At 35.8% G+C, this 13,473-nt stretch overlaps 1 pseudogene; it reads right to left on the bottom strand.

The window, feature by feature from the left end:
- Positions 1-5,265: 5,265 nt before the first annotated feature.
- Positions 5,266-7,781, bottom strand: LOC122609125 (annotated as a pseudogene).
- Positions 7,782-13,473: the final 5,692 nt, after the last annotated feature.

Here is a 13,473-nt window from a genome sequence, read left to right as displayed (position 1 = left end):
TTTTTGATTTTTGTTTTCATTAATTAATCGTATTACATGAGGGTTCTATTTATACAAGAGCTTGGAACAATAATTAGAAACATAGGTCTAAATTAGACCGACTCTAATTTTAATCTTGGGCCTAAATATGCATCGATGGGCTTTAAGTCTTGATCTTGTCTTCTCGGGACGTGATGAACACGTTTCTGATCCCACAATATCTAACACTCCCCCTCAAGTTGAATAGCGGGACTACCGAAATTCAACTTGCTTAGACATTTATGAAACACAGACGTTCCTACTGCTTTGGTTAGAATATCAGCAAGCTGTTCTTCAGATTTAACAAAAGGTAGTTTAATAATCCCATTCTCCAACTTCTCTTTTATAAAATGACGATCAACTTCCACATGTTTGGTTCTATCATGTTGAACTGGATTTTCTGAGATCTGGATAGCAGCTTCATTATCACTCATTATTTTAATGTTTTCTTTCGGAGCAAAACCTATTTCAGTCATAAGCTTCCTTAACCATAACGCTTCTGCTAACCCTCTAGCTATGCCTCTAAATTCCGCTTCAACACTTGACAAGGAAACAACTTTTTGTTTTTTACTTTTCCATGTAACCAAATTACCACCTATCATTGAGAAATAACCAGAAGTTGATCTTCGATTACCTTTATCTCCTGCCCAATCTGCATCTGTATATATCTGAATCTTGAGATGACCATTAGCTTTGAATAACACTCCATGATCTGATGTCTTCTTAAGATACTTTATAATTCGTAGAACTGCATCCATATGGTCTTCCTGAGCTTGATGCATAAACTGACTTACCACTCCAACAGCATATGCTATGTCAGGACGTGTATGAGCCAAATAAATAAGTTTCCCTACCAACCTTTGATATCTACCTTTATCAATAGTTTTAGCTTCTGTCTTCACAAATAATTTTTGATTGATGATCATGGGTGTATCTGCTGGTTTGCAATCAATCATTCCTGTTTCAGCTAGAAGATCCAATATATACTTCTTTTGACAAATAAAAATTCCACGGTTTGATCTTGAAACTTCTATTCCAAGAAAATACTTCAAATCTCCCAAATCTTTCATCTCAAATTCTGAAAACAAAGCTGTTTTTAGTTCGTTCATTTCCTTTTCATCATTTCCTGTAATAATCATATCATCAACATAAATTATTAGACATGTCACTAGATTTCCTTTACGACGAAGAAATAAAGTGTGATCTGAATTGCTTTGTTGGTATCCATATTTCTTCATAGCAAGAGTAAATCTTCCAAACCAAGCTCTGGGTGACTGTTTAAGCCCGTAAAAGGACTTTTTCAGTCTACATACTTCCCCGTGTTTGTAATCATGAGAAAAACCTGGAGGAGCTTCCATATACACTTCTTCTTCTAATTCTCCATGTAAGAAGGCATTCTTCACATCAAATTGATGAAGAGACCAGCCTTGATTTGCTGCTATTGAGAAAAGAACCCTAACTGTATCTAGCTTTGCAACTGGAGAAAAAGTTTTTGAATAGTCGATGCCATAGGTTTGAGTGTATCCTTTGGCAACAAGTCTTGCCTTGTATCTTTCTATATCTCCATTTGGTTTGTATTTGATGGTATATATCCATCTGCATCCTACTGGATTCTTTCCTGATGGAAGAACACATTTCTCCCATGTATCATTTTTGATTAGAGCTTCCATTTCACTATTCATAGCATCTTTCCAATTCTTTAACTTCAAAGCATGTTCTACTCCTGATGGAAGTTCTTCTGAATATAATTTTGTTGTAAATGCCTTTGCTTCTTTGGAGAAAACACCATTTGCAACACCAACAAAGTTGTCTACCGGATACTTAGATCGGGAACTCCTTTCTGGAGAATATCGTTTTGCAGGTATTCCTCTGGTAGACCTTGGCGGAAGAATATATCTTTCTGGAACATTTACTGTTGAAGCACTTTCTGGAAGTACTGCTGAATCACTTTCTGGAATTTCTTCTTCTACACTTTCGGATCCTTCATTCACATTTCCCTGCACTTCATTTACAGGAATATCTAAATCATGGTTTGGTTCAGAATTACTTACCTCAGATATCAGGTCTGGACTTGGGTTGACACTTTGAGAGGAGGACTGTAAATCTTGATCTGAGGACTGTAAATCTTGATCTTTATCTGTAGTCTGAACATCTGAAGAATACTGAAGCCAACTCAGTGTGTCACTTTGTTCCTCCCCCTGACCACTGAGTTCCTGAGAGTAGAAATACTTGGTTTCCAAGAAATCACAATTCATCGTAGTAAACATACGACGAGTTTTAGGATTGTAACACCTATAACCCTTTTGAGTAACTCCATATCCCACAAAAACACATTTTTCAGCACACGGTTCAAGTTTATCACGATATGATTTTGGAATATGAACAAAAACTGTACACCCAAACACTCTAGTCTGCAAAGTAAGAACCGATGGAAGCTTATGAAACTTATAAAGAACTTTCAAAGGGGTTTTCATAACGAGAATCTTTGTAGGAAGTCGATTGATCAAGTATGTAGTAGTAGCTAAGGCTTCGGGCCAAAAACCCTTTGGAACGAAGGACTCAATAATAAGAGCCCTAGTCATTTCTAAAAGTATCCTATATTTCCTTTCTGCCACACCATTTTGTTCGGGGGTGTGAGGACAAGTGGTCTGATGAATAATTCCTTTGGATTGAAAAAACTGGTTCATTCGTGAATTCACATATTCTCCACCGTTATCGGTTCTCATGATTTTGATAGATTTTTGAAATTGAGTTTGAACCATGTTATAAAAAACAGTGAATCTATCATAAACTTCATCTTTATTTTTCAAAAAATAAATCTATGTCATTCTAGTGCAATCGTCAACAAAAATCACAAAATACTTAAAATGATGATCTCCAACAATTGGAGCAGGACCCCACACATCTGAATGAACCAATGAAAAAGGAAAATCAACTCTAGTATTACTAGGTTTAAAAGTTTGCCTATGACTATTTGCTAAAATGCAAGTTTCACAATCACTCTTTTTATTCAAAGGAAAAAGTTTCGGAAATAAGGTATGTAAATAACTAACTAACGGATGCCCCAATCTTCTATGCCATAACCATGCTTCTCTCTCACTAGATCCATGAGCAAGCATGACAGTCCTGCTTTCAGCAACTTCATCAACATAATACAGTCCTTCTCTCTCAGTGCCACGCCCAATGATCTGTCCCGTCCTGATATCATGTAACAAACAAAACGTAGGATGCATGAGAACTGAGCAATTAAGTTCCTTTGTCACATGACTTATTGACAAAAGTTTGTGAGACAAAGATGGAACATAAAGACAGTTAGTTAAACGGATGTTTGGAGAGATCATAACTGATCCTCCATTCATAACATCCATTTTCCCGTAATTAGCAGCTTGAATATGGGTCCTTTTAGGTTTTGAAAAAATAGAAAAATCTGATATATCGTAAGTCATAGTGTCGGTGGCACCACAATAAAAAATCCATGACCCGTTTGACATTGAATGATCAGAACGGGCCACAAATCCCGTCGCAATTGATTTAGGCCCAATTATCTTTGCTGGCCGATTTAGAGCATGAAGCCCATTACCCGATCCATTAAAAACCGGCCTATTACCCGATCCATTAAAAAATGGTTTTTTATAAAATTGATGAATATATAAAGGTGGATTTGGTGAATGGTGGTATTGTGTGGATCGGTGTTTCTCAATAAAATCATTTGAGAGACTTGTCTCTTTCTTCTTACCATCAACCACCGAAAACCCACCCCCCTGTTCACCTTCAGCCGCTGCCACCCCACCAAATCCCGTCTCCGATCTCCGACCATCACTACTATTACTTTCTTTGGTGGGGTTAGTGCGAGTGGTTGAAGATTTATCTCTATTGGATGGGTTATATCTCCGACCCTTTTTATTTCCGACCCACCATTCCGGATAACCCACCAATCGGAAACATTGGTCTTTGGTGTGTCTCTTCAGGCCACATTCATCACAAGTAAGATGTGATTTATCATCTTGAATCACAGATTTTTGTTTGTCACTACTTCGATTAAATCGTTTGGTGGCAAACCCGAATCCATTTTCTTCCTTAACCATTAATCCGGTGGCTATGCCCTGTGCTCCTTCAACGGCGGCAGTGGTGGTGGTTGCTCCCAAAATTTGTTGGTGAGCGGCCTCTTTCCTTATGGTTGCATATGCGGCTTCAGTCGCCGGCAAAGGGTCGAGTCGAAGGATTTCTCTTTTGACCGATTCAAACTTTTGATCTAGTCCACTTAAAAATTGAAACAATTTTTGATCGGATCGAATTTTATTATTAGTTTTGATGTCTTCTGGACACTTCATTGGATTTGGATCGATACGATCAATCTCACCCCAAATCCCTTGAAGTGAAATCCAAAAGTCTTCGATGGGTTTGTTGGTTTGTTTGATCTCGTTGGCTTTAACATGAAGATTTTAAGCCTGTAACTTATCCTTGCCGCTACTATAAGTAGTGACGAGAGCATCCCACAACTCTTTGGCGGTGGAAAACTCGGTCAAGTTTCCGGCAATATTTGGCTCTATATTTTGGATGAGCCAAGAGAATACAATAAGATCCTCTTGCTCGCATGTTTCAAACTCTTCGGATGAGGCTTTCTCAGGAGGTAAGTCGCTTAAGTGATTTAATAGATTTTTTGATTTTCCACCTATGGCAACTCGAATCATTCGAGTCCATAGAGCATAGTTCTGACTATTAAGCTTGAGATGAATTAGAAGGTTGTCCGATAACTTCGGATTCTGAGTTTGGTGATTGTTGTTTTGTAAAAGAGTTGCTAATTGTAATGCCAAATCGTTACTGGAGCCGCTGCCTTCTTCTCCGGCCATGGTGGCTTCAGTTTTGATTTAGGTGATATAATTAGGGATTAAAGAGGTAGATGATGAAGCCCAAGTCGACTTAGGGCTCTGATACCACAGGTCCCAGGATCGGAACCTGGCTCTGATACCATGAAAACGAATGGAATTATTTTTGATTTTTGATTTCATTAATTAATCGTATTAGTGAGGGTTCTATTTATACAAGAGCTTGGAACAATAATTAGAAACATAGGTCTAAATTAGACCGACTCTAATTTTAATCTTGGGCCTAAATATGCATCGATGGGCTTTAAGTCTTGATCTTGTCTTCTCGGGACGTGATGAACACGTTTCTGATCCCACAATATCTAACAGTAACAGTATCAAAAGTTGTGGTACAAGTATCGGTCCCCTAGTCGAAAAAGACCTAACAAAAAAACATGGAGTTGCACACATTCCCGTGAAGCTTCGTAAGTTGAGGGACAGGCACTGCCCCAACTGATGTTACCCCAATTCCTTCATGGCTTGAGATTGTTTCTGAGTGCTCCTCGAACTTCATAAACGTCCTTACCTGAGTGGCAGCAAGATGTGCGTAGTAAATCGGTGCAACTGCGAACACATCACAAAATCAAAATATTCAAGATTAGCCCATTTACCAAACTTGAATTTCAAAGCATGAAGTCACAGTGATTAACAATAACTTACCAACAGATATAGCACTGGTACTACGCTGGTAACTGTAACCAAAAAAAATGTATTACAAAATGACTGATGTACAGCGAACACAGGAACTCGCAACGAAGGAACACTAAATGTACGATGAAATAAACAAACGAAGGAACTTACACATAAGATAGTAAATAAACAAGCTCCTGAAGATCATCTAATGAGAAACCAATTTCATCATAAAGAGCATGGTAATGTGTAGGCCGAGTTGTCCCCTGTTCCAATTATGCAATCAGCCAGCTTTGCTTTACTTGATCTCTAAAACATATACCCAAGTAAAACCCACTTTAGGTTATAAACCAAGACTCACCATCATTCTGGCATGTGCACACATGTAAAAGTCATTTCCCCGCGGGTTACACACTTTGTTATCAACAACAGTTCCTGAGGAAAAATTAGGGTCAAATGCAAAAAACCAATGAAAACCAATTATTCAGTTTAAAGAAATCACTATGGGTGCAGATTTTACGACATCATGGACATGCACTATTTTTAAGATGTGATCAAAAAAATTTAGATCCTATCTACTGGAAGTAGATTACCAGGTTGAACATTGTCAGAAGATTTTGGCAGGAAGAACTTGGTTTGATGGTTCTTCTGTGCAACAATCACTAAAAACTTTGGGCACCACTTATCATCCAAAAATTTGCATGCCTGCACCGTTAAGAAACAAAAATGTTACACTTCATATCACATCTTTAATGAATCCGAGAGGAGCTATAATAGTAATCAGCCCTCATTAATGATCTGATCCAGCTCAATATTTAGAACTTGATTGAGCTGGGATTCACTGACACCATCCCTACGAGAATTGGAAAAAATAAAGTGAATTAAAGATTGGAAGGAAATGTTAGATTTCATCAAAAAATACCAATACCATAAAATATACCTGAAAATGATAATCTGATCAGGTTTTTGTTTTGCTGAGCTGATATAGAAATCAAGAAGCAACTCCCTGCCAGAATGAAATTTTTAGTTTTCATCACATACTTTTCATGTGACTCAGAGTCAATTTATTATACACGCCAAAAATTGCAAAGTGCACATAATTTTAGATAATTATTTTCTTTGCATCAGTGATAAGAAGTGAAATTCCACCTCATTATCCCCTGATCTTCGGTGTCTGAAACCTTCTTAAAAATGGATTCAACAATCTCCACTTTAGGGGACTGGGTTCTCACTGAGGCTTTGTAGCGAGATATGAAAGGATAGTTTCTAGAACTGACGACCTGAAAATCATGGCCAATATAATTACAATTATTCCTTTATTCAGATTGACTAGTTTGGATGATTTAGAAGTATATAAGGTTTACCGCAGCAATAGATGGGATATCAGATTGTCCTGGGAACCATGTCTGATCATTGACACTCATAGGTACGATACGCTGTGTGACAATTCCAAACTCTACAAGACACTTGCGCTTCCATGGACCTTAAAAGTGTAGTAGAATAAAAATGTTAAATCAAAAAGTTAACAAAAGTCAAAAATCAAACGAGTAATACAAACCATAAAGATCAGAGTTTTTCCTCTCAGGCAGTAAGCACAGAAGAAACTACGGAGCACCAGGAAGTTCTGACTTTAGGAAGTCAAACATTTTCTCGACTCTAACCACAGGTGGATCCCTCCTATCCTTGGGACTTTCCTCGAATACATTAAAAGGCTCGTCAATTTTCTACTAGTTCAATAACAAAGTAAGATATTCATAGCAGTCCTTTGAAAGAAGTATTGAGCTCAAAAAATCATAAATATAGTGAAAAATTAAGAACACACTATTCCTTTCAGTCCTCCACATTTTATGAGGTCCTTAATAAGAGTGCGGATGTCATATCGAGCTGAGAAGTTAACGACAGCCCACCTTTCGATCTTAGTTGGCTCGACAAGTTTCTGTATCATTATAACTATATCTTGTTACTAGATGTAGACAATGGGACATCAAAGTTAACAACTTAACATGACATACCTTATTGTTGAAATTCCATCTTCCATTTATAGCAAAAAACTCCTGTCCATTGCCACCTTTTAACTACCACGAAAGAAAAGGAAATAATAAGCATACATTTTTTTTTCAATAATCAACTCAACAAACATTGATATCTCTTAGAATCAGATGATGGTAGTACCCTGTTAACTGGCTCAGAAACTTTTCTAGAGACGGGTTGAGGTGGTGGCAGAATCTCCACAGCTGCTACATTGCCTTCTTTTTTGACTGGATCCATCTACAAATCCTGTGCATACACAACAAATAAACACATTAATTAAATTAGTAAAACTCAAAGCATCTTACGTTACGAACACATTAATTAAAAAACTTATAAGATAACCATGTTTAAACAAACAAAATGTAAGTTAAAGCAGGAAAAATAGAAAAGGTAAAAATGCCTTCAAAAAATACAGTAAAAATTTCAAAAACCATTTATATACCGCATTCTTAGTTATGGGTAAAAGGGATTTTACTTGGTTTTGGGTAAAAATATGCCCAATATGGTTGCTTTCGTATTTATATTTGGATTTGTATTGTCAAACATGTTTCTAAGATATCGGTCGGATGCATGAGTGATAAACGTTCGACTCGCATAGTAGCCGGACCCAGCAGACACGTATTTCTTCTTTTCAGATTCTCGGCAGACAGGTATGATTTTCTAAACATTTCTCATTTTCCGTCTTGCACTCCTTTGTGGCCGGAGGTCCCTATGGAAGTAGTCTATCTACCTTTGTGTAGAGGTAAGACTGTCTACAGCTTACCTCCCCCATACCCCGCGCAGGGATTAGGTCTTGTTGTTGTTGAGATTATATATCATCAAATAAAGAACAGACAATATAGAAGAATGTTGGATATTTTAGTGTAATTGGGTTAACTTATTTGATCAGTATTGTCATAATAATACATCATATAGGATTGGTGGTGCGGAGTGCACGCCTATTTGAATTTATTATGACCTTAGGGGCTTCGTCCCTAAGGTACGGGGGTCCGGGGGCAGCGCCCCTGGGAGCGGGGTCCAAGGGGCAGAGCCCCTGGCTAGGGTCGAGCTGTAGTAAAAATCCCATTATGCAACCCGTAACAATCCCTTCGAAAATTTAATGGAAATTTTTTATTTCCATTAAATTGCTATAGTAAAAATCCCTTCGAAAATTCAATTTTCGGAACTTGAGGGACTAAAAATAGCAATTTCGAAACCTTGCAAATAACTGCCTTCTGATGGATTTATGTAACCCGTAACAAGATTTTTGATCATTCTTTTCTTCATTCTATCTGGTTCTTTTCTCTCAATTAAAAAACACACAGAACGTTCTTAATTTTCTCTGAATTGTATCCGATTGAATAGTTTGGGTGAACCGCCAAGTTGATTCAATCTGAAAGTGATTACACGCCTTTCAGAGTTTGATTATATCCGGTTATCTGTTCGTTATTCACGAATTTCCCCAACAAAGAATACTAACTGACTTCTACAAATGTTCAGCACATAAGTGCAATACAAAATGCCAAAAAAAAAAAAAAAAAAAAAAAAAAAAATGACCACAACCCTACTGCCCATATATACGGCACTGAACAGATAGAATGTAAACATATTTGTGACTGCACCAAGTTTTACACGCACATAAATCACATACTTGGTAAAACACAATTAAGTGTCTATACGTAAATTATTAAAATTTATAAACTAGAAAAAAGCAAATCAACCATGGCTTTATTATATTTACTAGTAATTCTCTACCAACAAAAAAATTTGCCGGGTTGGGAAACGAAAGAAAAACAAAAAGTTGATTATATTATTATATATTATATATACATATATATATATATATAAGCAAGATAACCGCACAATGCGACGGCGGTGGTGACGATGGCGATGTGGTAGTAGCGGAGACCGGTGGTGATGGCCACGACTTTTGATGGTGGTAGCATCGATCCATTTTAATTGATATAATATCTTACATATAAATCACCTTTTAAATTTATGCATTCATCTTGATGTATATGCATCTAAGAGTTATGCACAAAACAAAAAACGTGATTTACTCGATTTTAACGGATAAATGTGTTGTTAAACACTTAAATAACAATAATTAGTTACACGTACACTATGTTAGTTTATGGACTTTTAATGCATCAAAATGATGTTTTTAAGTAATCTCACCGTGTTCTCGTTATAAGGTTGGATGTATTGGATTGTGACATGTCAAGTGTATCAATATACCAAAGGTATGTACACAAGTAGCTATAGAAAGGGGTGAATAGAACTTAATTCTATCTTTACAAACTTTAAGAAACTAGTTTTATAGATTCAGATTATACAATAAGTAAATAAAGAACATGAATCAATAAAACAATAAAACTTAATAGTTAAAGAAACTCTTCTAACACTAATTGTAATTTTCCATAACTCTTTATTAATAATGAATCTATACAAAGAATTACAGGTTCTTGCATAAGAAGATAGCTTACACATATCTAAACAACCCAATTGAAATGAGAAATTACAATCAATAAGTTAAAGAATAAGCCAAGCTGATCTTGTGCAGCCAAAGTAGATATGGCATTATTGATCCATTCTGTTATTGTAATAATATTGTCTTTACCTGATTAATTAACTTATACATTTAGGAAAATGATAATGACAGCCCTAACAGCATATTACATGCTTAAAAACTTGTACATTATATATCAAAAACCGCCCCCTGATTTTTCTAACAGTAAGGTACAAATTTTAATGCACCCAATTAGTTTTTACTGACAACCCTAAGGGTTGTTACTAACAAAACCCATATATTTAATATCTTAAAAAGCGATAAAAAAAAGTGTTTACATGTTAACCACACCCATCATGCCACCTCTTATATATGTGAAGCTTAGTTCATGATATTTCTTTAGATTTATATTCAATCAAAGATATTTGGTTGCTTTGCTTCCGAAAATTCGAACCCCCTATAATCAAAAGATTCAATTTTGAAACCTACGAATATATTGATGTATTTCTTGTTCGGTATATGCAAAATCTTTATGATCGATACTGCAGTGACAGACAAGGGACGTTTTGGGGGGATGGTACAATTCTGGTAGCATATTTTTAGCTGATGTAATTGAAGGTAGACTAAAACCCTTTTTGCATTATGGTAATATTACTTCATAGTGTGTACTGTGTAGCTCAACATAACATTATCATGTTATTTGATACATTCTTTAGTATGAACTAGCATGCAGAATTGCAGATGAAACTCATACCCTTGCAAAATATCATGTAGAAGAGGCAGTCCACCATATCAATTGAATGTACAGCGGGCAGCACCACAGTTCAGACGATATCCCCACATTTGCTCCTAAGTTTATAGTAAGTTACCTGAAAATGTGACTTACAATTTTGCCTAACCCATCCTCAATCCGATCAGTTACATATTTGATGAGAACTATTCTGACTCGTATAAGAACTAGCGGATATCACATACTTTCAATTAGACTACAAAAAACATAACCCAAATCGACCAATCTATTAGCAGTTAAAATTTTGGCCTCTTCTAGTGGCAATGTACAGATGATCATGCATGGTCTATATAGAAATAGGACTAGCCGACTAGGTGATGGTCCGTGGCAAAGAGAAAAGGACCATGTCTAGATGACCCTATACATAACCTTGGCCTTGTTAAAATATCAAATCAATGGTGTATCTTACTTGGAAAGGTTTGTGCTGGCTGCTAGTTTTTTATTAGTGAAGATTGCTAAAGGATTAAAGCATGAAGAATTATGGAAGGAAGCTGCTTGGTTTGAGGAATGAATAAGGAAGATCTTCAATGGACTTGGAGTGCAAGTATTTCAAGTATTTGAAGTTGCCAAGGACTAAAGCTGTTTATTTATATCATGTTTCTTTTTAAGCTGTGTTTGTACATGTAATATCTAGAGGGACCAAATATGTAACTTCCTATAGGGTTTGGCTATATAAACCAAACCCGACCACTGTTCAGACTACCACTCTTGCAGCCGTTGTTTACTGTTTAAGAAATCCTCTTTTTCGATGTAATCGTTAATCTTTTTTTCTGCTTATTTTCTATACAAAACTCTTGATATTAATCGATGACTAGTTCGTTCAATATTGATGCAATGATGTGTGTCTATTATACATATATATCTATATATTTTTACATGGTATCAGAGCCCTAGGCTCAAATCTTTATACGTTTTTTGAATCAAATCGTTATATATATATATATATATATCTACATCAAAATATCTTTATTTATTAGATCGGATTACTTTTCCGATCAAAACCCTATTTTTCATTATTTATTGTTGTTTCTGCTCGTGTGCAAGATTCAGTTATCAACACGATCTTTCTAGATCTGTGTTTGGTCTATGCTTATCTTGTCCATCTCTCCTTGTTCCTGAAATCATTTCTTTATTAAAGAGATTGATCTCTGGCTGGAGTATATTACTTTGTCCCTTTATTGATTATTATTGGAATTACTGTTGGCGACCCCACTGTAAGTATTCTGTCCTACCCATCGAGTAGCAATTTGTTTCTTGCTTGGAGGACTCTAAGTAAGAAAAGTTTGGCCTATCAGTTGGGATTTCTTTTTCTTTTTACAAATCTTGCTTGTTTATGTGTTTCTTGGCTATGTCTATCTCTGTTTATTGTGAAGTTGTTATTGAGGTTTCAAGGGTCAGTATTAAGTTCTATGTGAAATTTGATTGATCTGGTTGTGTTTGTTGGTCTTATCTGCTTTTTTATCTTGCACTAACCCTTCTTGGTAGAAGAAAGGGACCTTGAACATACCTGTCAAGACACTTGAGTGTTCTTGAATCTGGCCTCTGTTCCTGCTCCCTTTAGGATTTATGTGTTTTTCATTATTATTAAGTTATGTTGTTAATTGCAAGCTCTTTTTTTAATATGGCTGATCTTGATGCATTTAATGTAATGGATTTGTTGGGTACTCAAATAAGCAAACTTGATTTTGGTGATCCTCTGTATTTACATGCTAGTGATACTTCTAGTGCTCCTTTAATTAGTTTAAAGTTAAAAGGAACAGAAAATTATAATATATGGGCATGTGCTATGGAACTTGCATTGGAAACTAAAAATAAATTAGGCTTTATTGATGGTACATGTGAAAAACCTAATGATAATGAGGTTCTTGCTAAACAATGGGAAAGATGTAATTATGCGGTTCTTTCTTGGATTCTTGGTTCTTTATTAGATGATGTGTATTTGGGTTAAATTTTTTCTAAAGATGCTATGTCTGTATAAGAAGAACTTAAGGAAACCTATGATAAGGTTGATGGGTCAATTACTTTTAATTTGCATCATAGGATCAATTCTTTGACTCAAAATGGAAGCACTCTTTCTGTCTATTATCATAGATTAAATGCTCTCTGGAGGTAGTTTGATTCTCTTGTTAAACTTCCAGCCTGTACTTGTAATGTTGCAAAGGGTTTTCAAAAACATCATCAACTTATTAAACTAATGCAATTTGTTATGGGGTTGGATGAAGTGTATTTACCCGTTAGAAGTAATATTTTGACCAGGGATCCTTTTCCCAATGTTAAGACTGCTTTTTCTATCATTTCCAGAGAAGAATCTCACAGAGCCTCACCTGTTGAGAATTCTTCAAAACCCCAAAATTCTGCTTTTGTTGCAAAACCTTTGATAATAGAAGAAAACATTTGAATCAAGATCTTTTGAAAATAAAACTCATGATAACAGGAATTTTGAAGAGGACCTAACCCTAATCTAAAGTGTTCTAAGTGTCACAAGTTTGGGCACACTATTGATAGGTGTTATGAAATTGTTGGATATCCATCTGGTTTTGGTAATCAACATGGAAACAAGTTTAATAACAATTTTGGAAAGAGAAACAGTTTTCCTCAAAATCATTCTTTTTCTAAACCATTTTCTAGTAATCATGCTAATGCTCCTGGGT

The sequence above is a fragment of the Erigeron canadensis genome, chromosome 7 (assembly GCF_010389155.1).
Source record: "Erigeron canadensis isolate Cc75 chromosome 7, C_canadensis_v1, whole genome shotgun sequence".
In the NCBI taxonomy this organism is placed as follows: Eukaryota; Viridiplantae; Streptophyta; class Magnoliopsida; order Asterales; family Asteraceae; genus Erigeron; species Erigeron canadensis.
This window is presented reverse-complemented; position numbering and strand designations above follow the sequence as displayed.